General features: G+C 43.2%; 1 pseudogene; it reads right to left on the bottom strand.

Moving 5' to 3' along the window:
* Positions 1 to 133: 133 nt before the first annotated feature.
* Positions 134 to 21,211, bottom strand: LOC112255251 (annotated as a pseudogene).
* Between the last annotated feature and the right edge of the window lie 3,953 nt (positions 21,212 to 25,164).

Raw genomic sequence — 25,164 nt, 5'->3', positions numbered from 1 at the left:
CACTGCACCTATCTGGTGAGACAAATTGTACTATAAGTGTTTTTATTGGGTCTGTATTGCACTCCCACAGTCACACCACAACTGCTGCAGCTGGCTGGCTGTGATATCTTTGGTTTGGTAGTTATCCTCTGGATTACTCTGCGAGCTGAAACACACAAGAGAAACAGTATGTTTCAGTAACAACCACCGATAATACTGAGGGCATGGGAATAAATACTCGGAGAAATACTACGGAGAAGACCATGTTATGTGATATATCACAATTTACTGGTATCGTCCATGAAGTGTAGTACTGACCTTTGGCCCTTGGTCCCGAGTGCGAACACGGAGCTTGTTGACAGTGGCATCGGCCCTCTGCATTGTCCAGATCATGCTGGATCTTCCTGAACTTGGCCAGGTTGGAGTTGGCTTGTTCCTCCTGAGAGGAGAAGACGGAGAGCAGGGAACTAGATCATGCCACTGTAGGCCATTTGGAAACAGACCCACATTTCATACAGTAACACAACAGTTGAAATGAAAACTTGAAATGTTGTGGGGGACTTACCGCTTCCTCAGCCTGCCTCTTGTAGCTCTTCACCTTGGCCTGCAGCTTGTCTATGAGCTCCTGAGAACGGGCCAGGTTCTAACTGTCCTCCTCTGTCTGCAAGGACAAACACAAACAGCAGAGGGCAGCATGACGCACTACATCACAACACCTGACAGGCCAGGCAGCTCTTTCAATAAACAGTGCATATAATCATGTGGTATGTTTCAGTACCTGGTAGGTGAGCTCTTTGATCATCCTCTCATACTTGCGGACTCCCTTCTGGAACCCTGGCTCCTCTTCTGCTCAGACTCCAGCTCATTCTCCAGCTCTTTCACCTGTTGATGGGAGACTGATCAGATCACTGATCTACACTCACCGTCCAATATTGGTGAACAACTTTAACCAAGTAAATGAAGTAGCCTTGCACAAGCCTTGGCCGGAGCAGGTTGCCATTTATTGGGATGACTAATGTACTGGAAGCAGCTCTGAAGGGTAGTCACTACCTGGCACAGCCACAAAGTCATCAAATCTGATTTTAAACCTAACCCTAACAGTAAACACACTTTTAACCTCATGCTTAACCTTAAAATAAGACCAAAAATCACATTTTTGTTTACATTTATTTTTCGGCCCATCTAGTGGAAATCGTTCAGCTCTGCCACCAGGATAAGATTCATCCAAATAAACGCCAACCTGCCAAACTGGAGCGGCTCATAGAAGCAGCAGCTTATCTTCTGTTTCTGTAGCGCGAGGCAGCATGATGTACAAGTACACCCCCTGGATAGAACGCAAGTCTATCGCAGGGCCTTTCCCCCAATGCTGAGTCCTAAGCAGAGACACAACGAGTCCCATTTTTACAGTCTTTACAGGACTGTTAAAATGGGTAAGGCCTAAATCGGTAAAGCAAAACCCTGAGCATGCTAATTGAGTCAACAATCTACTTACTTTGCACTCTCCTAATGAACAGATGGTGAATGAGAAAAGGGTGTACTCTCTGGACTCTCACCTTGCCCTCCAGTTTCTGGATCTGTTTCTTGCCACCCTTGAGGGCGATCTGCTCAGCCTCATCCAGGCAGAGCTGCAGGTCCTTGGTGGTGTGCTCCATGTTTTTCTTCATCCTCTCCAGGTGAGAGCTGGTGTCCTGCTCCTTCTTTAACTCCTCAGCCATCATGGCTGAATGGACAATGACAGAGAGAAGAGTTTGACCTGTAATATGGTTCCAGGATCTATTGCAGTAATTATGCTGCAATAGTTTGTTTCGGAGGGCTTCTCTCTCTCTCTCTCTCTCTCTCGCTCTCTCTCTCATATATTTAAACTGTTCTGCCTGCGGCTATAAAACCCTGACCTGTTCGCCGGACATGCTGTTTTCGACTCTCTCTCTCTCTACTGCACCTGCTGTCTCTAACTCTGAATGATCGGCTATGAAAAGCCAACTGACATTTACTCCTGAGGTGGTGACCTGTTGCACCCTCTACAACCACTGTGATTATTATTATTTGACCCTGCTGGTCATCTATGAACGTTTGAACATCTTGGCCATGTTCTGTTATAATCTCTACCCGGCACAGCCAGAAGAGGACTGGCCACCCCTCAGAGCCTGGTTCCTCTCTAGGTTTCTTCCTAGGTTCTGGCCTTTCTAGGGAGTTTTTCCTAACCACATTTCTTTCTGTTTGTGGTTTTAGGTTGGGTTTCTGTACAGCACTTTGTGACATCGGCTGATGTAAAAATGGCTTTATAAATACGTTTGATTGATTGATTTGTAATCGGAAATTAATTTAATTTGAAACTATACACACAAGTAAGTCTAGCCTGGGTTTCTGGCTCTCTCCCTTACGTCAGCTTGGCTTTCTCCTCTGCATTGTGGCACTCGTGCGAAGCCTCGTCCAACTCAGTGGACAGCATAGACAGGTCATTCTCCAGCTTCTTTTTCTGGTTGATGCGCCCTGTGTTCTTTTAAGTGCAGCAGGTGAACCCTCTCGGTGGACTCCAGCAGCTCGTGCTCGGCCAGTTTGCGTGCACAGTCGTTCTGCTCCTGCAGGGCTCGGAGCTCCTCCACCTCTGCAGTCAGCAGGCTGTTCCTGCGCTCCGTCACCGCCGTCTGCTCCTTCAGCTCCTCGTTCTGGTGCAGCGTCTCATCCAGCTCCAGCCGCAGGTCCTGGGGTTCCAGAGGAGACAGAGAGTGTTCAGTAGTAGTGCCGGGAGCTTGTCTAGCAGTGGTGCTGCCAACCCCCCGGACCACACGTCGCCCCTGGAGCCATGTGTTCAAACCCAGACTGTGGGACTGCTATGTCCCTCTCCGTTATCTCCCCAATCAAATCAATGTGTCATAACTATACAAATGTAGGAGGAAGAAAATATACAAAGGAAGAAAAGAAAAAGCCTGTGTTCGGTACAGCACGCTATTGACATAACCCAGCAGGCAAATGATCTGAAGGGTCAATGAGTCACGTAGCTAACTTTAAATTGAATGAGTCTGAAGAGTTTGTTACAGTGTAAACAAAGCATTGTAAAAACCAAATAAATATACATACAAATCCTGTCTCTAGACATTTTACAACCGTGTGTCACATTGTCACAGTACCCATAAGTGAGTGTGGAGTTGTCAGACCAGCTGATGAAGAACTTGCCTTGATCTGGATCTGCAGGTGGTTGCAGTAGTTTCCGGGACTCAGCCTGTTGGTTTGGTTCAGCTGCACTTCCATCTCGTTCACGTCCCCCTCCGTCTTCTTCCTCAGACGCACCGCCTCATTCCGGGACTTACACTCTGAGTCCAGGGTGGCCTGCATGGATTCCAAGGCTCGCTGGTGGTTCTGGCTTGGGGTTCGAGGGAGGAGAGGAGGAGGGCAAAAAATGAGGAGTTAACAAGGGAGGACATTCCTAGACATGGGCCTCTGATACTAAAAGGAGAGATCGCTACCAGTGCATGTTTTTCTAACTGTGTGGTGATTTAACCCACCGGAGGTTGTCGATTTCCTCGTCCTTCTCCGCCAGCTTCCGGTCGATGTCGGCCTTGATCTGGTTGAGCTCCAGCAGGAGGTGGAGAGTTAGTCTCCTCATGCTCCAAAGTGCCCTGAGAGAGAGAGAGAACAACATATTATACAAACAAATACACACAATGGTTACAGTACAGCACACTTAAAGAGAGACAGAGAGAAAGAACAGAACAGTGACTTACATCAACCTCCTCTAAGGCAGCCCTGGTTGATCTGATCAGACAAGTCAGCAATCTTCTCTGTAGGTGGAGGGAATAGGACAGTGGGGTTAGTGGAAAAAAGGCCTTTCAGTTTGCGTTTCCATACTTTGTACAATCGATGTGAAATTCTCAACTAATAAATCATTTGTTTATTATATTATCATAACATATGGGGGTTTTGGGGGGAGAAATGAATTAGGCTATGATACAATTCAATGGCTCAACTCATGTAGCTTGAACCAGGACCAATGACTCAGTAGTCAGAGTTATTCCAATGTGTGTGACGTGGTCGTACCTTGGAGGTTCTTGTTCTCTCTCTTGGTGGTGTCCAGGTGGTCTAGGGCCTCTTCGTAGGAGTTCTTCAGCTTGAACAGCTCTGTGCTCAGGCTGCTGGACTCCTTCTGAGAGCTCTCCAGCTCACACTGGCACTCCTCATACTTCTGCCTCCACTCAGCCAGCGCCTGAAATCAGTAATACACCTCATTAGCAATTCCATTGCCCCTGCCTGGATAACGTTTAGGTTCAAAACAACCTAAATTGCAATTTCTTCCACTGAGGTCATTCAATTGAGTTCCTTACTCAGCAACAACATGTCATCAAGTTGACAGCATGTCTCTGTAATTAGCATTGCCCATGATAATCTCAAATTGCTGACCTTATCGAAGTTGCGCTGCTTCTTGTCAAGGGCGGCAGCTGCAGTGCTGGAGCGCTCCAGGTCCATCACTAGGTCCTCTGTCTCTGTCTGCAGCCAGTGCTTGGTCATCTCCAGGGAGGAGCACTTGGGCGTTGGACGCCTCCACAGACTCCTCAGCCTCCTGCAAACGTGTCACCAGCTTCTTCCCGTTGAATAGATACATCATCTCACATTAATTAGATGTCACTCTTTTAGTTACTATGCCAGGGTTGAAAACATAGATGAGAGTGAAGAGTCATTGTCACTGTATGTAGACCTTAGATGCCTCACTCACTTTGCCTCCTCCAGCTGCTCTGTCCTTTGGATGGTGTCTGTCTCATACTTGGTCCTCCACTGGGCCACCTCAGCGTTGGCCTTGGACAGGCCCTGCTGCAGCTCATACTTGACCTCCTGCTCCTCGTCATACTGCTCTCTCAGCAGGTCACAGTCGTGGCGGGAGGACTGGAGAGCATGGGCCAGTGCATTCCTCGCCTGAAGACAATGATAGTGGAGATAGCGCCAAGATGGTGGAAGGAGGAAAGGAGAGTCGTACTGTTAAGCACACCAACTAATGCTGGGTGTACACTACACTACACGACATTTTAAAAACCTGAACATTGCTGTTCATCTCACATTAAATTATTGTCTTTCCTGTAGTTTTTTTTGTCTTGCCAACATAGTGATGCCCACATTAAACCATCTATATATGATGATGTGATTAGATTGTTAGTGTAACTAGAATGAGCTGTGGCTCAAAGCAGCCTCATAAAAGTTTTCAGTCAGACATTCACGTTTGCCATACAGTGTTGAAATTTCTAGCCAACATTTTGAATTGAATAACATTGCTTGTGAACTTCAGAGCTGTAACGATTCAACACTTTGGTTAAAGGCAAGTACAAACACATACTAGTGGTCATTGCTCCTGCTCGAGAGTCTACACATTCTGGGTGATGCAAAACAACATCATCAACTCTCTGGGCTCTTCTCTGGCAAGCTGTCATTGGCTATTGCTGATCACCGTTCTCAAAACATGTCATTGCACAGCTCACACTACAAAAGCATTGCATATTTTGTGCCGATAAAATGAAACGTTTGAAAATATAGCCTTCCGATTGCGTCTCTAACCCGCTTATAATAAACGAGCGTCGGTGACGGCCGCATGACCCGAGTAGGCAACGACATGGAGATTTTGTCTACGATCTCAAAAACTTGCCTGGGACAGCTAAATTGGTGCCAAAATCGTGTAGTGAACACTAGACTTAAGTGGGCTATGATATTGAGATGTTTATACATTGTCATTAAGATACCAGACTGATGCTGCCATCAGCACTCCACTACAGTATGGGGCTTCTGAATGGCCCTAGAACTGCCTCTAACCTTATTCTCCTCCTCCAGCTGCTTCTTGAGCTCCCCAGCATTTTGACTAAAGGAGTACTTTGTGCGCTGCAGCTGAGTGACCAGGGCCTCCCGCTCCTCCAGCTTTCTGCCGAACTCAGCTACAGGGGTGGGGGACAGAGTGGGAGATCAGACAGGGAAGTCTTTTTTTAAACTAAACCCTTGGCTTTACACATTGTCTCTATAACGCTCTAGGACAGGGCCTCACCACTGTCGGCCTGAGCGCAGGCTCTCTGGGTGTTGGTGTCATTGAGCTGCCTCTGGAGCTCCTCCACCTTGCCCTTGGCCTCGGCCTCGTTCATTTGGTCCTCATAGAGACGGCACATCTTTAGCCTGGAAATCCAAGTGGGATCAGCTGAAATAGTACCAGTGTGAGTGTTCTCTCTACCTTGCTCTTAGAGAGCTGCTCCACGTTGGACGCTAGGTCATCCGCCTCCATATTGGCCTCACCCCTCTCTTTCTCCAGCTTCTGTTTGATGCGCTGCAGGCTGTCGATCTGCTCCCCCAGCTCGGCTCCGTTGTCGGCATGTTTCTTCCTCAGTGCGGCTGCCGTAGCCTCGTGATGCAGCATGACCTCCTCCAGATCCCGCTGAATCTTCAGGATGTCTGACTCTTGCTTCTTGTTCATTTGGATCTGAGCGGAGGTGGCGCCCCTGGCCTCCTCCAGCCGCTCGCTGAGCTCCTCCAGCTCCCTGGCCACGTCGCCCATGCTGTTTCTCCACCTTGGCCCGGGATGCCCCGTCAGACTCCAGCTCCTCCTCTAGCTCCTCGATACGAGCCTGGGAGAAGATATGGGCATAGACGTAGAGATCAATGGACGCATTCAGCTTGTGGTCTGTGATCTTTGTAATGTACTGAGAAATGTGATAGTATTGTATTATATTAACCAGAAATCGCTGTTACTATTTTCAGACCCAGTATTCCATTCATACCTGTAACTCCTTGATCTTTTTCTGGAGCTGAATGGTCAAGGCTTGTTCATCCTCAATCTTAGTGCTAGTGTGGTTAATCTCAAAGTCCTTCCTGATTTGAAAGAACATTCATATTTGATCAATAATCATGGAACTGATCAGTTGTTCAGTCTTCAATCAAATAGATTGTTCTCACTTTTTCAGCTTCTCTTCAAGTTGCTGCTTGTTATTCTCTAGGTCCATGACATACTCCATGGACAGCTTTCCCAAACTGATTTGGGAAAGAGTATGGAGAATGTCAAAGATTAGGTGGCTGTAAAAAAAGGCAATGTATCAAAACAAAAATGTATTTCCCTTGATTTATATCTATTTTCATTTTAGTCAGGTTGGATATGGATTGTAGTTCCTTGTGTGTAAACTCACATCGTCCACTTGCTGTTCTAGCTTGATCTTTGCTTTGGACAGTGTGTTGACCTTTGCCTTGGACAGTATGTTGTACTCCTCGGCCTGCAGGTTGTCCAGTGGGCTCATGCAGGGCCTTCTTCTCCTTGGTCAGCTTCAGGATGATCTCATTCAGAGCTGACATCTCCTCAATCTGATTCTTCACCTGGAGAAGAGGAGACAAGGGATACGATGACTTCAGGAACTCAGCTATGCACATCGCATTCTCATCTGCACATATTCACCAATATTAGGTTGCTAAAGTTGGATTTTTTTCAGACGTTTCAGTTGGATGGAGTATTGACGCTGACTTTATTAATTAATTACATTAAGTCAGGACTATACTACCACTGTTTGTATCATCTAAAATTAGGAGGAATCTCTTTCACTTTAAAGGACAAGAGGACTATGACATATGTGGTTCAGTGTCCTCTCCCTCTCTGTGACTGTCTGGTCTGATCTCCTTCTCTGTGTTCCTCTAGTCTCCTCACCCTGTTCTCAGTGGCGTGTTTCTCCTTCTCCACCTTGGTCATGGTGATCTCTATGTCATCAATGTCTTTCTTCAGCTCAGCACACTCGTCCTCTAGCTTTTTGTTTCTAGGCGAGCACGCAGGCGTTCATCCCCTCCTCGTCCTCCAGCCTCTCCATCATCTCTTTGACCTTGGCCTCCAGCTGGATCGTAGCCTTGATCAGGAGGTCACAGCCGTCCTCCGCATCCGCCAGGTTTTCCTACTCCTGCAGGGAGAGAGAGAGGGAGAAATGTGAGGTGACATTGGAGCCCTAATGGTACCACGCTGTAGGAGGTAGTAAATGCGTGCATCGCCGTCAGTCTGTGGGAACTTACTGCCTGTAGCTCCAGAGAGAGGTGGATCAGATTGACCTGCTTCTTCTCCAGCTCTTTACGTTTTACCTATAACTTCTCCAGGGCCTCCTTCAGCCTGGCCAACTCCTCCTTCAGAGTGGCCATCTCCTTCTCTGTGGTGGCGCTCTTTAGCAGAGGCTTGATCTTGAAGAAGAGCATCATGCATTGCCAGTGCTTCACCGTGTTGAAGGCCCGGATGTTCCACTGGATGATCACCAGAGCCTCCCTGGATACAGGAAGTAAGTAGAGGTCAGAATTAGGGCTTTTTCCCTCTTCTTCCTGTGCTCGATTTGGACTCAACCAGTTTAAGGTGCTCCATCGAGTTCATATGAGCAAGTCTAGAGTAGCAGAGATATACCCTGACTTTGATGACAAGTGTGGACGTTGGGCCCAGTCTCCTGCTAACCTCACACACATGTTCTGGTCTTGCTCCAAAATGATGAGCTTCTGGACTTCGATCTTTTAAATCTCATCACAGGTCCTAGCTATTCAACTTCAACCATCACCCCATGCTGCTATTTTTAGAGATGTAGAAGACCCCATTTACAGTGAATTTGGGAAGTATTCAGATCCCTTCCCTTTTTCCACATTTTGTTACATTACAACCTTATTCTAAAATTGATCAAATAGTTTTTCATTCTACACACAATACCCCATAATGACAAAAACAGGTTTTCAGAAAGTTTAGCAAATTTATTTTAAAAAACAACTGAAATATCACCTTTATTCTGACATTTTACTAAGTACTATGTTGAAGCAACTTGGCAGTGATTACATCCTCAAGTCTTCTTGGCTATGACGCTACAAGCTTGGCACACCTGTATTTTGAGAGTTTCTCCCATTCTTCTCTGCAGATCCTCTCAAGCTCTGTCAGGTTGGATGGGGAGCATCGCTGCACAGCTATTTCGATCGGGTTCATGTCCGTGCTCTGGCTGGGCCACTCAAGGACATTCAGAGCCTTGTCCTGAAACCACACCTGCATTGTCTTGGCTGTGTGCTTGGCTGTGTGCTACGGACAATTCCTTCGACCTCATGGCTTGGTTTTTGATCTGACATGCACTGTAAAACTGTGGGACCTTTTATAGATAGGTGGACTCCAATCAAGTTGTAGAAACATATCAATGATGATCAATGGAAACAGGATGCACCTGATCTCAATTTTGAGTCTCATAGCAAAGGGTCTGAATACTTATGTAAGGTATTTCTGTTTTACATTTTTTGTACATGTTTTGCTTCGTCATTATGGGGTATTGTGTGTAGATTTAATCAATTTTAGAATAAGCAGTAACGTAACAAAATGTGGAAAAACACCCTCATGTTATTGCATTCACAACTGTGCTGAGCCGTTGGAAATCCTCAGCGCCTATACCTGCTTAGCTGTGTGGCTCAAAGACGTTCTTCTTTTCTTAAATTAGAAAATATCAAATTTACCTTGAGGTTTATCTTTATCTTATATTTTGAGGATCTCTCTACCGTTCCTACCAAATGAACAATTACCACACATAAATAAGTAAACTGTATTTTTTGATCAAGTGAAAATGTCTGGTTAGAAACTCACCACAGCTTGTAATTGACCTAGGCCGTCTCATCATAGTTATGAGTTCCTTTATTGTTAGGCAAATTAAAACTGGAATAATTATGCAATCTGGCATCCCTCATGACATGTTTAATGTCTTGGATCAACCAAAGGCTGAAGATTTCCAAAATAACGATGGCGTCTCACACCCCTAGACATCTTCAACTACACTATTTGAAAAAAAGTGCTATCTAGAACCTAAAGGGGTTATAGGAGAACCCTTTGGAGAACTCATTTTGGTTCCAGGTAGAACCCTTTTTACAGAGGGTTCTACATGGAACCCAAAAGGATATTATTATATTATCCTTATTTTGAAAATCTTAAGCCTGTGGTTTTGGAACCAAAAAGGGTTCTACCTGGAACCAAAAAGGGTTCTCCTATGGGGACAGCTGAAGAATTCTTTTAGATACAAGACATTTTTGCAACCTGGTCAGGCACTTCCTGTCAGAGTTGTGAATGTGTGCCTGAGTGAGTACAGGGCCATGGTCAGGCAGGGTGTCGGGGGTAGCAGAGTGAATGGGGAGGTGGCTGTGGTATGAGTATGATTGCATTTCTGACATGACTCCATGCTCTGCCTCTCAAAGGTGAGTGTCTATGTGTTTATTTAGAAACTAAAGCCCTCTATCAAACATCGGCCTTTAATCATCTGTCACCCGCCACATATGCCATCTATGTGCTTACTTAGAACTGCAGGCGCCTGGGACAAAAGAGGCCAAGGGCCACGGGGTAGGCGGGGGGGGGGTTGTATTTTTAGGGTGGGCCCTAGCAGCTGCCACTTGGCACATGTCACCACCTGGCTCTAAGGACACCGTCAGCATTGTTTAATTTAGGGAGAGCAGAGAGGGGAGAGGGGCCGGGACGGGTGGGGAGGAGTGTGTGTGAGGGAGGTAATGGGGTCAATATTACCGTGGGGGCCACACACATGCAGGGTAACCATACATGGACAAGCACACGCCTCACACACGCCGCTAACATTGCCCTTGCATACCACACATACTAGACCAGGACTATTCAACTAGCGGCCCGCGGGCCAGATCCAGCCCGTGTATTAATTTATACTCGCCCTTTGATCAAATTCTGAACATTTAATAAAAGTTCTGCAAAAAATTCCAGGCACAAATTTGACGTTCAGTACCAAAACGACAAGCACCATAGTGGTTGTTTCTAGTGTTGTTTCTAGTGTTGTTTTTAGGGGTTTCTAGCACCTCTGGCGTGTTGATTTATTTTTTCTTCATATGAATTTGGATCTAGCCACAGTTTAAGCTACAAAATATTATGACCCCATTCCTGAAAGATATGACTCCAAGGAACACGTATGTACGTACATTCTGTTTCCCCCTCTGAGACTCGTAGGACTCGTTAGGAGTGTGACTAAAAGTGCACCTAATGACAAAGGGAAATGAATTCAAAGCTTTAAACTCCCTTCCGACTGGAATTTGGCATTACCTGATTTGAATATGTCTTTGTGTCATTTATTGAGATGCTTAGTTTTGGTCAGCGAGCGTTGCTCCTTTTCCTTTTCATTGACGATCAAATTCGGGGGTTGCACCCTCGACTCACATTGGTTGAGCGCCCTCCTCCTTTCCTAACTACTTTTAGTGACGATTCATTTTAAGAAATGTGCTTTATTGGTGGTTGTGCGTTGCTTTTTTACAGTTCTTCCAAAGAATGTGAAAAATTGTCCGGCCCCCCTGCAATAAACCTTTTTTTTTTTACATCTGGCCTGCATAAGAATATAGTTGAATAGCCCTGTACTACACCATGGGAGCACTAAGTTATAATATATCACAAACTGAAAGGGAGCAACTGATCATATTACTATTGAACTTGTTGGAGGAAGCAACTGGTGGAGGAGTTGGTTTGTTTATGCTGATGTCTTTATCTTACTATGAATGGTTCCAAAGAAATGCCATGATAAAACCTCTCTGGGTTTAAATGTTGGCCAAATACTCTCAGATCATAAGTACACCTGACTTAATTTAGGTACTCTACTAGAGCACTTGAAAGGATCAAATCAAATGAAGCCATGGTCCCTTACTTCCTGGTCCTCATATTCTGGAGCAGTTTCTCTGTTGCTTTCCTGCTGTCCACAAACGTATCATCGGGGAAGGCATGTGGGTTCAGGATGTGATAGCTGTTAGTAAAAAAAAAACATTGTATTGTATGATTAATTCCAAATATCTTTTTTTATGTGTGTGTTGTGGGAATGAACGTGTGTTATCACACTCACCGCTGTTTGAACTCTGCGTATATGATGCTGTTTGGAAATCCCTTCCTGCATATCCTAATGCCCTCCAGCACACCGTTACAGCGAAGCTGGTGCAGCACCATGAAGGAATCCATGATCCCTGCAGAGGACCGGGGGAGAGGAGGTAATCAATCAGAGTAGAGGATGCTCTCTGGAGCACTTACAGTAAACAAGATGTTCCTCAGATTTCTTTGGCACTCCGACTTCCTTGGATCTCAGTTGAATGTTGCACTGTGGCGTACCTGGGGTCTTGATCTCGTTGGGGATAAGGCAACGCACAAAGTGTGGCTGAGTGGAGCGAAGGTTAGTCATCAGCTTGTTCAGGTTCTCCTGCAGACAGAGAAGCGCACATAACGGATGGAGAGAATGAAAACCTAAGCTAGCATTGACGATGGGAATGTTGCTCAATGTAGGTTCAGCGTTTACAACGTCAGCAAATATCTAAGTTATTGCAGCAGTTTATGAAAACAAATTCTCCCTCACTCTTTCAGTTATGGTGCACAGCTGTAGCTCTTCCATTGACTTCAGGGAGGATACAGTGTGCGATGTTTATGAGAATGGAGCCAGCACAGACTTAAAGTGATGTTCATGTGATCATTTCCCTAAACATCACTGCAAGTCTTAACTGTCTCCTTCTCAGCACAGGATAGATGATCTCTCAATGTTGATGCAGCTTCACTGCCTAACTAGCGATATCCTTTCTGTTTGTTTATTACACCTTAATGACTTGTATAGTTTTACTGTCTACTACAGTAGGTAAAGTATAATCCAGCTGGATCTCATTAGATTAGCTTGTGATATTGTCAATTTATCCAGCATTTTGTTGATAGAGCAAATTGTCACTCTCACCTCATACAGCTGTGACATGGTCTGGAAAGAGGCAGCCTTCTTCCTCTTCCCCTTTCCTCCAGTCTTTTGGTCTGAGTCATAGAGGCACGATAGCAGCTTGTTGGAGGACTTCTGGAAGCCCACCACCACCGTCTCATTCAACAGGTCTTTGTTTTTGTCCAGCCACCCAATGATGTTGTATGGTACCTGGGGTGTCAGGATGAAGTCAACCGTTAACATACTTTCTAGATAATACTTTCACATACACTACACGATAATTAGGAGGACACATCGTTTTCTGGAAAGAGGGGTATAGAAAGGACATATCACAATACTTTCAAATCCTGCTCGGTTTTGAGTGAATATCACTAAGGATATTGATATTGATATTGATTGAGAAGCTCATGTGGCTAAAAGTTGCTCTAACTACTGCCAAAAAATCCTAATGAAATTTGTAAGTGAAAAATGAAACGTTTGTTTCCTTTTCTACTTTCTGTGTTGTATATGTATTCATGATTGTCAAGTTATTGGTTTGTTTCAATTGTATTGTAATATAATACCATTTATACACACTTACCACTCCAGCGTAGTGCATCAGCTCAAAGTGGGCCTCATACTTGCGCTTCTTATCGGGCCGCGGTTTCTGGAAGTTAGCTGACTTTCCAATGTGGTTGTCGTACATCTTGGCTTTAAAGCTGTTGTCTGTAGCCTTGGGGAACATGCACTCCTCTTCAAGGATGGACATGATCCCCAGGGGCAGAAGAAACAAAGCTCAACTAAACATACATGTAGTGAATCTGAGATGGATCATGCAATCAAATATAATACAATACATACAAATTATGCAGGAACAAACACATGCAGGATCCTGTCATGAAACATACTAGCAAGCAAACGCATCATTGGGTTCAATACCTCATCCGAGGTGAGAAGTTCTTGTTAATTTCTAATGTTAACGTAATGTATTTGAGAAGTGGTAGCTCCACATACCTTCTCTATGAGGTCAATGCCAGCCTGTATGAGTCCAAAGTCTATAAAGGTCCACTCAATGCCCTCCCGTTCGTACTCCTCCTGCTCCAGGATGAACATGTGGTGGTTGAAATACTGTTGCAGTTTCTCATTGGTGAAGTTGAGGCATAGCTGCTCAAAGCTGTTGAGCTGAAATGAAAGAGGGACAGGGGTTCTGAAAAAGCATATTGAGTGGAATAAAAGCCTCAGATTGTAAGAATGCAAGAAGCACTTCAGATTTTAGTCTTGTGAAATGAAGCTGGAAAAGAATGTTGATATTTACAGACCACACACAAAGAAATCTGTTTAAGATCCAGGAAGAGAGTGAATTAAAACATTCTGTGAAAATTGTTGGAAGGAAAGACACATCAAAGATCTCAAAGCCAGCTATATCCAGCACTCCGATAAAGAACTGGCGAGGCAGGGATGTATACAGGGTCTTGTTGATGCGTCCCACCAGCCATTTGAACATACATATCGTAAGTGGCTTTGGCCAGAGCTCCGACGGAATAGTTAAAAACACACACACACACACACACACACACACACACACACACACACACACACACACACACACACACACACACACACACACACACACACACACACACACACACACACACACACACACACACACACACACACACACACACACACACACACACAGTTGCTTGGAGACCAGTTTCTAGAGTCTGCTGAATATATTGACCAATAGAGGATTAAGAAGCTATCCCTGCAGACATGCTCAGCACTGAGCTAAATTATCACAAATTAAGCTGAATTCACTTCAAGAAAATTGAATATTTGTAGCTGTACAGATGCTGTTGAGTGCTGTGTCCTGACTGTGCGGTGGTGAGTCCTCCTCACCTGTTCGACGCTCTATCCCTTCACCACATACTCGTTCCCCACCTTCACCCTAGGGTGCAGGAGCCCCTTGATGAGATCAGCTGAACTGACTCCCATCAGGTAGGAGGCTTTGTCAGCACCTGGACAAACACACAGGACATATACATGATGAAACACACGCATAACACACTTGGTTGGAGGCTACAATGGAATTGGTCCTGATCTGCTCTTGATTATTAGTCTTAGACAGTCCACTTTTATGCAAAATCTCAAATTGGTAGTCCCCCTTACTTTCAGTGCCATCATTCTCTGCCTGCTCATCGCGCTGCTTCTGCTTGAACTTCATGTTGCCGAAATGCGTGATTGCTCCCACTATCTTATAGCAGCCATACTTCTCAATAGGAGTAAACCCCAGTATATCAATGGCATGCTGTGGAGAAACCAGGGGAAGTGATGTCATGACTCACCAAGGCTGATCAATGGAGCAAGTACATTTGACAAATTCCTTACTGATAGTTGGTCGAGCAGTAAGGAATAGCAGAGTAAGAGCTCTTACATTGGTGGCCATGAGCTCCCCTCCATCGTACATGTTCTCCAGATTTGTCACGCCATGAGAGCAGAAGTGGTAGTCGTACGGGTTGGTGGACACCAGCAGTATGTCTGTGGTGGAGACAATCTTTGTCAATCAAAACCCATGCAATTGGATCACCTAACACTTTCTGGGTAGTATTGAATTTCATCCTAATTTACCCAGAAGTTCTGGTTTCTTCTGGGACACGATCTGGTAGCAGATATGGTAGCTTCTCTCCAGGCTGCTGAAATATCACTCTGGATTTTTCCAGAAGATCTAAAGGAGAGAAGGAATGGGCATATCTTTGATTTCATCACACCCTGAAACTTGTGTGCAGAGTTGTGCTCTTTATGCAGGTGTTATGAGCTCATCCCACTTTGCTTTTTGATGGTACTCACATATATCAATATCTGCAGAGGCTAGTTTCCCTGTGGGCCCAAAGTAGATCCTGATGAACTTGCCCTGTAGGAGTGGTGCAGAGTAAACAGTAACAATCACATAAAGCAGATGGAGTATAATCAACCAACTAATTTACGCTATATTGCCATCCATTTTTCAAAAGCTTTCATTCATTTTGGATACTCACAAAACGGGACGAGTTGTTGTTCCTCAGCGTTTTGGCATTGCCAAATGCCTCCATGGCGGGGTTAGCCTCAATGATCTGGTCCTCCAAGGTGCCCTAGCAGAGAAGCAAGACAAGTACAGGACTAACACTGAGTCCCAACTAGACAGAACTGCTTTTGGGGATCACGCTGGAGTTGATCAAGCCTGGCCTGAGAACAATACAAAATATACTTTACATATTTCTGAGCACCTCCAAGACGTATGATACTTACTAATGGTCTTGTTACTTAAGACAAACATGAAAATAGGAAGGTTGGTCATGGAGGATGTATGTGCGTAATCTGTGACAGTCTAGCACAGGGGTTCTCAAACTTTTTAGAGACCGGGACCCCATTTGTGATAGCAAATTCATCAGGGACCCCCTCATAATCAGAACATAACTCAAGTGAGATAGAAATAGCATACAAAGAGTTTTACTTTGACTTCGGCAGGGCATTGCCGGACAAACCAAGTCTCAGACCTTTGGAAGGAACATTTTAAAGGCCCGCCACTTAGCAACAGAGAGAAAATGTTGCTTTTTTCAAGCGAATTTCCAGCAATTCTACACATTTTGTCAAGTGTCAGAGGTTTTTTGTTGTTGCAGATTTAAAGATAATATCCTGCAATTCAACATGTTTTTCTATGAGGCAGAGAGAACACTTTGCAGTTATTAAGCTTAATTTGAGTGAATTTATGCTTAAAAAAACACATTTGTGGGGAATACAAGAAGTATTAAGTTGAAAATTGTTATATTTGGTGGAGTACTGTGGAAACCAATATCCCTGCGAGCCTCCCAGGCCCATGTTGCCCAGTGTTAAGAACATAAATTGTAGATTAATATTACAAAGTATTGTATTACACCCTCTAAACGTATTATACCGATCCCTTAGCCAACATGTGTTTAATCTGCTGTTGTTAGTAATAATCATAATGTTTTATATACAGTGGGGCAAAAAAGTATTTAGTCAGCCACCAATTGTGCAAGTTCTCCCACTTAAAAAGATGAGAAAGGCCTGTAATTTTCATCATAGGTACACTTCAACTATGACAGACAAAATTAGAAGAAAAAAAATTGAGAAAATCACATTGTAGGATTTTTAATGAATTTATTTGCAAATTATGGTGGAAAATAAGTATTTGGTCACCTACAAGCAAGATTTCTGGCTCTCACAGACCGGTAACTTCTTCTTTAAGAGGCTCCTCTGTCCTCCACTCATTACCTGTATTAATGGCACCTGTTTGAACTTGTTATCAGTATAAAAGACACATGTCCACAACCTCAAACAGTCACACTCCAAACTCCACTATGGCCAAGACCAAAGAGCTGTCGAAGGACACCAGAAACAAAAATTGTAGACCTGCACCAGGCTGGGAAGATTTAATCTGCAATAGGTAAGCAGCTTGGCTTGAAGAAATCAACTGTGGGAGCATATATTAAGAAATGGAAGACATACAAGACCACTGATAATTTCCCTCGATCTGGGGCTCCATGCAAGATCTCACCCCGTGGGGTCAAAATGATCACAAGAACGGTGAGCAAAAATCCCAGAACCACACGGGGGGACCTAGTGAATGACCTGCAGAGAGCTGGGACCAAAGTAACAAAGCCTACCATCAGTAACACACTATGCCGCCAGGGACTCAAATCCTGCAGTGCCAGACATGTCCCCCTGCTTAAGCCAGTACATGTCCAGGCCCGTCTGAAGTTTGCTAGAGAGCATTTGGATGATCCAGAAGAAGATTGGGAGAATGTCATATGTTCAGATGAAACCAAAATATAACTTTTCGGTAAAAACTCAACTCGTCGTGTTTGGAGGACAAAGAATGCTGAGTTGCATCCAAAGAACACCATACCTACTGTGAAGCATGGGGGTGGAAACATCATGCTTTGGGGCTGTTTTTCTGCAAAGGGACCAGGACGACTGATCCGTGTAAAGGAAAGAATGATTGGGGCCATGTATCGTGAGATTTTGAGTGAAAACCTCCTTCCATCAGCAAGGGCATTGAAGATGAAACGTGGCTGGGTCTTTCAGCATGACAATGATCCCAAACACACCGTCCGGGCAACGAAGGAGTGGCTTCGTAAGAAGCATTTCAAGGTCCTGGAGTGCTCTAGCCAGTCTCCAGATCTCAACCCCATAGAAAATCTTTGGAGGGAGTTGAATGTCCGTGTTGCCCAGCAACAGCCCCAAAACATCACTGCTCTAGAGGAGATCTGCATGGAGGAATGGGCCAAAATACCAGCAACAGTGTGTGAAAACCTTGTGAAGACTTACAGAAAACGTTTGACCTCTGTCATTGCCAACAAAGGGTATATAACAAAGTATTGAGATAAACTTTTGTTATTGACCAAATACTTATTTTCCACCATAATTTGCAAATAAATTCATTAAAAATCCTACAATGTGATTTTCTGGATTTTTTTTCTCCTTTTGTCTGTCATAGTTGAAGTGTACCTATGATGAAAATTACAGGCCTCTCTCATCTTTTTAAGTGGGAGAACTTGCACAATTGGTGGCTGACTAAATACTTTTTTGCCCCACTGTATATACAATGCATTCGGAAAGTATTCAGACCCCTTGACTTTTTCAGAATTTGTTACATTACAGCCTTATTCTAAAATTGTTTTTTTTTTTTTAATCCTCAAATAAATGTAAATGGTGGGCCTGTAACGGGTGTTAATAACAACAGAACGTTTCAAAAAGGAAAGATATAAGACTTGAAATAATGAAAAAAATTAAGATTAAAAAATGAGAACGAGAACAAGCAGTAACAAACGAGATCTGCATACATGACAAACATGGACTTTGAGCCACAAAGGACAGTAAAAATGTATATTAACATTCACTGTTTTGATGCTGAATGACAGAATATGACCAAGAAGTCATAAAGGGAAAGGGTAAACATTCAGCGAGTCCCAAACACCCCCCCAAAAAAAATGTAAAAGGGGAAGGGAAAAAAATCTGGAATGCCATATTGGCCTTACTCCTTTTTTTAGCAGCTGCTTCCCCAAGAGCTGCTACAATGGCAAAATACTGAATGACACGTTTCGTGTTTACAGTTTTGCCAGCACCGGATTCTCCGCTATAGAAGTGTGGGAAAAGTATAGATAAGAAAGGAAATGTGTAGATAAAACAGGTTAAAAAAATGCACAAATCAATAAAATTAGACTATAAACTGCAGCCAAGAACAAAATACCAGAATGTTCTCACTGAAAGAAAAAAATAGTACCAAAATCTTTAGCCCCCCCAAAAACAACTCCTGTTTCGACATCTTGAGTTACAGCACAAAACAAAAATAGAATATTGTTTTATATACACATTTTAAAACAGTGGCTGTGTTTGAATGGCCTAGAATACATTCTGATTGTGTATACAGAGACAAGGCCAACGTCACAAGTTGTTCTTCTTGTTTTTGCTAGTAGTGTAATGAAACAACAGCAGACGGTAGGGTATCACAATGATTAGAGCACAGTTTTCTGAGATGGATTTGGGTTTTTACTTATGTGATGAGCATGGACTGATTCTCGCGATCTGTGTAGATATCATAAAGAGTAAACTGTTAGAAAAGGCTTGTGTAATAGTAGTAGCACTACGTCAACTTGTATTTTGGTGAAGCTCTACTTAAGTCACGTCATATTCCATTACTGTCTGGTGTTTGTGTGCACTATCATGACTTCTAGTGGCAAGCATCAGGTTTCTGACAACATGGAGGAGTGTGAGTATTATTTGTGCTGAGTGACTCACTGCGCAGCATGTCATTGTAGGCGTTGTCTGTGATGGCGTAGACGTGGGGCGGGACCTCTGCACGGCGCTTGACTTTGTAGGCAGCGACAACAGGGGAGGTGCAGACAGGCAGCCATTTGCATGGGTTCACTGTCACACAGAACAGCCCAGAGTAAGTCTGTGGAGAGAGAGTTGAATAAGGCAATTCATCATACCTGGGCTATAGTTTCAACACCTTTGACATACTGTTAAATCAAGTTGTTCCCCAAAAGACCCAACTGAGCAATAATAGAAGGATGAGGAGCACTAACTGACAGTCTCATTTCATATGGCCTAAAACAGACTGACTTGTGGTTCTGGCTACTCAAGGATCCCAGGAAGTGCATGGAACAACTGTCCCACCCCGCCATTGCCCCTGTGGGGTCACTCACGTAGATCATCCATGCGGCGTAGCGCCTGCACAGGTTGAAGAGCACAGAGGCCTTGTTGAGGTGTGTCAGCATGGCCATATCCTCTATCCTGTCAAACTTAGGAGGATTTATCTGCTGGATGTCCTCCTGCTACACTGTAAGAGACTAGAGTTGGGGAGAGGAAGGAGGAAGAGGCGACAGTGAGACTGGGGCCTTGGGCAAGGAAAACTGTGGTCATATATATTCTGGTTCTGTTGTCATATCATATTCAGTCACTACAAACCTATATTCCATTTTATTCTTAAAAACTATTCATACTAACGGATCAGAATAAATTATTATATTATATTTATTATGAGTATTTAATTATTTATTTAGTATTTAACTATCTATAAACACCTGCAAAGAAATGACCCACTGGGCACAGATGCCAGTTCAACTTCTAGTTTTGATTTACATTTAGTTGAGTTGTCAACTAAAGTGAAATCAACAAAACATTACATGTTATTTGACTTAGGTTAAAAGGTGGGTGGGGAAAAAAAACGAAATTCTCTTATGTTGATGACTTTTTGCAAATCCAATCAGTTTTCCCACATTGATTCAACGTCATCAATATATATTAAAGACGCGGAAACAACGTTGATTCAAACAGTTTTTGCACAGTGAGGAGGTAGTCATATCTTCTAAACCTGAGTAAATGGTTGTGTCAAATCCCTGAGCGCAACACTCACCCTTCTAACTTTGGTCTCAGCGATGACTTGGTCTCCGTTGAGCTCGTTGATCTTAACCTCAATGTAAGCCTCCTTTGCGTCTGGAACCCATGCTCGCTTTTACCATCAAACGCGATGGTCTTCGCAGCCAGCAACTCCAGGTCAGTTTTGCATAGAAAAGGACCAGCCTCTCCGAACTCATTCGCATCAAAGCGGGACATGACCGCAATGGCAACTCCACACGCCGACGAAGCACCGACATGACAGACGATTTCTCAAACTCCTTGGAAAAGAGAGGAACATTTACTTTGCATTCTTTTGTTTTCTTATTACGGTTCACATTTAAGTGAGTCAACTTTTTCTTCATTCATAAAAAGTTAAGTTTGGACAAACTCAAAGAACAACATTTACGATTCGTGCTTAATGTAGTGAGTAAATCCATTCTTGACAATAGATGACAACACAGTTTAGGCAGCAGAGAAATAGCAAGATACATTTTTTTCAGCAAGAACTTTTAAAAATGATTGTATAAAAAAACACACATGGGTTTACACTGGTGCGTAAAGGCGTGTAATGATGTAAAAAAAAACAGACGAGTTTAAGTTGTAAACTGACCTCAAAACAGGGTCCTGCAACGGGATGACTATTTGGAACAGTGTGCGCTTTTTATTGTCTTTCTCAAGGTCACGGTCAGAGTAGCTTAATCCCTAATTAGCATATGCCACCTCCTCCATCGCCTATTGGTCGTGACCGCGTGTCTCAATTGACACAAAAGGAAAGCAAGGTTTTTATCTCAAGCTGGCTATTTTTACAGTAACAATTTATGTAGGGTACACATTATGAAAGGGTAAACATAATTATAATACATTTGAACTGCTTTTATAAACTTTGGTGTCACTGTCAGCTGTGGAACCACTATCTAGTCGACAACCATGCAGAATGACAATACGTAATTGCCTCTAACTAGACAGAAACACAATACATTTGACTGATAATCCGTTTTAGTTGCCCACGAAATTGTAAACATAAGTGGTTTAAAAAGTTCAAATACCGTTGTGAGCAGATAGGTCTATAAAGTGTCATCCTGAAATATATTCTAAATAACTGTCTTATTACACAAGGGTTAACTAATAGTTTACTATTATTAAATAGTTTATTCACAGTTATTTACAGATATTATTGCCTGTGAATGCAATTGTCCGGTATATTTTACAAAATACTTCACACTTATCCATTATATGTAGTAGCTTGTTAAATCTATTTGTTGAGACTAAAACCTGCCTAGTGTCACTTTTGTCCTCAATGAAAATACCAAGTGTTATCTTATTCTCTATAATAAAAGTTCCTGAAAAGCTCAAGTCTGCACAGCGCAACAGGAAGTGAATGAGATGCCCATGTGCTCACTCTGTCCCTCAGTAATTGCCCAGGCGGCTTCTTTGTTGTGAGGAGCCAACAGGGGTGTCTGCCATTGTGTGTGGCCACAGGAGGATGCAACCTGAGAAGAGATTATTTCAGGAGCCCGTCTGTGTGACATTAAACATGCTCTATAAATACATCACACAATATTAATAGAGACAAACGGCTCTCTGTTTGAACATGGTGGCGGACAGTACATCTACATTCTCTACGTGGAAGATACTGACACACTGAAGATGTCTGAGCAATGTATTGATGAAATAGCAACGCAGTAATATTTTGGTAACAAGTTATATTGGTGTTCTGTCATAATGTCGACACAAGGTGGTCATAAATGACTTATGCAAAGATAATGGCACATTGCCAGTACTCCATATTGTGAATGTGAAATATCTCAACTCCAGAGAACTCTACTTTGCTAAATGTGAAAGGAAAACTACTAGTGTGCTTTAGTCTATGAACGTTATGAGTCTTATTATTAGGACGGTGCCTCTCAAATTCTGGCCCCAGTGGACCTGACCTTCAGTCCAGAGGAGCAGAGGAGGAGATGGTGCCTTGTATGAGTGCATAGAGGGGGGTGGGTTCAAAGTGTCCCAGAATAGACAAAGCCAGAGTCCAGCATTCCTGATTGAAAGATTCACTGTTGGAAAGATCTATTGTTGAACAGGCACAGTAGCACACGTTCATGTTCCAGTGTTGTAGCCACAGCAGTACAGAAGCAGTGGCCGAAATGCGATTGGGATTCATTTGTAATTTCCTCAGCTGAAGAGACAGTACAAACAGAGAGAAGATACAAATTAGAGGGTTATAATGTTCGGTAACACTTTATTTGAAGGGTCCATTACAAACCATTCATAAGGCAATAACAAATTGTGTGTTCATCATTTATTTATCCTTACTCCTACATTAATAAACCATTTACTAATCATTAGTAAAGTATTTTTGCAGTCCCTAATCTAAAGTGAGTGCTATTTGTACTTTAAAATGAATACTTTATAGATGTTTTGATTGACCAGTGTAATTTCTCACAAAAAGATTGGCATGCCATTGATAGACATTCCTGCAGTACCTGGTAAAAGATTAATCACACAACACCGGATGTTTAAGGAACTACATACACATACAGTTGAAGTCGGACGTTTACATATACCTTAGCCAAATACATTTCAACTCAGTTTTTCACAATTCCTGACATTTAATCCAAGTAAAGAATCCCTGTCTTAGGTCAGTTTGGATCACCACTCTATTTTAAGAATGTGAAATGTCAGAATAATAGTAGAGAGAATGATTTATTTCAGCTTTTATTTCTTTCATCACATTCCCAGTGGGTCAGAAGTTTACATACACTCAATTAGTATTTGGTAGCATTGCCTTTAAATTGTTTAACTTGGGTCAAACGTTTCGGGTAGCCTTCCACAAGCTTCCCACAATAAGTTGGGTGAATTTTGGCCCATTCCTCCTGACAGAGCTGGTGTAACTGAATCAGGTTTGTAGGCCTCCTTGCTCGCACGCACTGTTTCAGTTCTGCCCACAAATTTTCGTATTTCCTCTAAACATAACAATGGTCATTATGGCCAAACAGTTCTATTTCTGTTTCATCAGACAAGAGGACATTTCTCCAAAAAGTATGATCTTTTTCCCCATGTGCAGTTGCAAACTGTAGTCTGGCTTTTTTTATGGCAGTAATGGAGAAGTGGATTCTGCCTTGCTGAGCGGCCTTTCAGCTTATGGCGCTATAGAACTCGTTTTACTGTGGATATAGATACTTTTGTACCTGTTTCCTCCAGCATCTTCACAAGGTCCTTTGCTGTTGTTCTGGGATTGATTTGCACTTTTCGCACCAAACTATATTCATCTCTAGGAGACAGAACCCGTCTCATTCCTAAGCGGTATGACAGCTGCGTTGTCCCATGGTGTTTATACTTGCGTACTATTGTTTGTACAGATGAACGTGGTACCTTCATCCCAAGAATGAACCAAACTTGTGGAGGTGTAAAAAAAAAATTCTGAGGCTGATTTCTTTTGGTTTTCCCCATGATGTCAAGCAAAGAGGCACTGAGTTTGAAGGTAGGCTTTGAAATACATCCACAGGTACACATCCACAGGTCAAATGATGCCAATTAGCCTAGCCGAAGCTTCTAAAGCCATGACATATTTTTCAGGAATTTTCCAAGCTGTTTAAAGGCACAGTCAACTTAGTGTATGTAAACTTCTGACCCACTGGAATTGTGATACAGTGAATTATAAGTGAAATAATCTGTCTGTAAACAATTGTTCAAAAAATGACTTGTGTCATGCACAAAGTAGATGTCCTAACCGACTTGCCAAAACTATAGTTTGTTAACAAGAAATTTGTGGAGTGGTTGAAAAACAAGTTTTAATGACTCCAACCTAAGTGTATGTAAACTTCTGACTTCAACTGCATGTGAATAATTAGCTTACTAACATTTACAAATGTGGGAGTGATGATTAATAAATGGTGAGCAAATGCTTTTTAAATGCTTTATAAGTGTTCTTATGTGTTAGACTGCAGGACTCAATAGTGACGATAGGGGAAAACAATGTCCTACATGGAAATCTTGGTTTAAGAGGCAGCCATCTTCGTTAATGGCATTATCTCCTGCCGTGGCAGGGCGAGAGGTGTTGCGTTGATGGCTGAAACGTTCTTGGGCATCAGTTAGATATAGCAGGCCAGAGCTATTTCAGGACAAGGGGCACTTCAGAGTAGTGGTGGCTGTGTTATGTACTGTGTCACTTGCTCTGGAGTTTAAAAAGCTGACATGCCGATAACACATGAGAGGGGATGAATCCCCAAAGTCCACCAGTGTTGCTTTAAAATAAATCCACACTGTAGTATAGTATGGACCCACCCAGCACGTCCCTCTGTAGTGCCACACTGCATCCCACTGCAACAGCTGAGTCCTGAAAACAACAGCTCTCCTTACACCCTGAAAATACTCTACCAAAACCATTTGGGAGGTTGTATACAGTGAAGGCCCTCTCAATGCCCATATTTTGATTATTACACATACGGTAGACTGTATGCTGTGGGTTTACAGGCCCAACAGTAAGTTGATCCCCATGTGGAGAGCCAGTGTAGTCATCTGGGACATCACGACAAGACCTGAATCCCAGGAAGCTCTGAAGGGTCACAGTTGTTTTAGATCTTCATTCACAGAATACCATGTGGATTAGACAGAGAGATCGAAAGAGATTGAGATT

This window comes from Oncorhynchus tshawytscha, linkage group LG07, assembly GCF_018296145.1.
Source record: "Oncorhynchus tshawytscha isolate Ot180627B linkage group LG07, Otsh_v2.0, whole genome shotgun sequence".
Classification (NCBI taxonomy): domain Eukaryota; kingdom Metazoa; phylum Chordata; class Actinopteri; order Salmoniformes; family Salmonidae; genus Oncorhynchus; species Oncorhynchus tshawytscha.
This window is presented reverse-complemented; position numbering and strand designations above follow the sequence as displayed.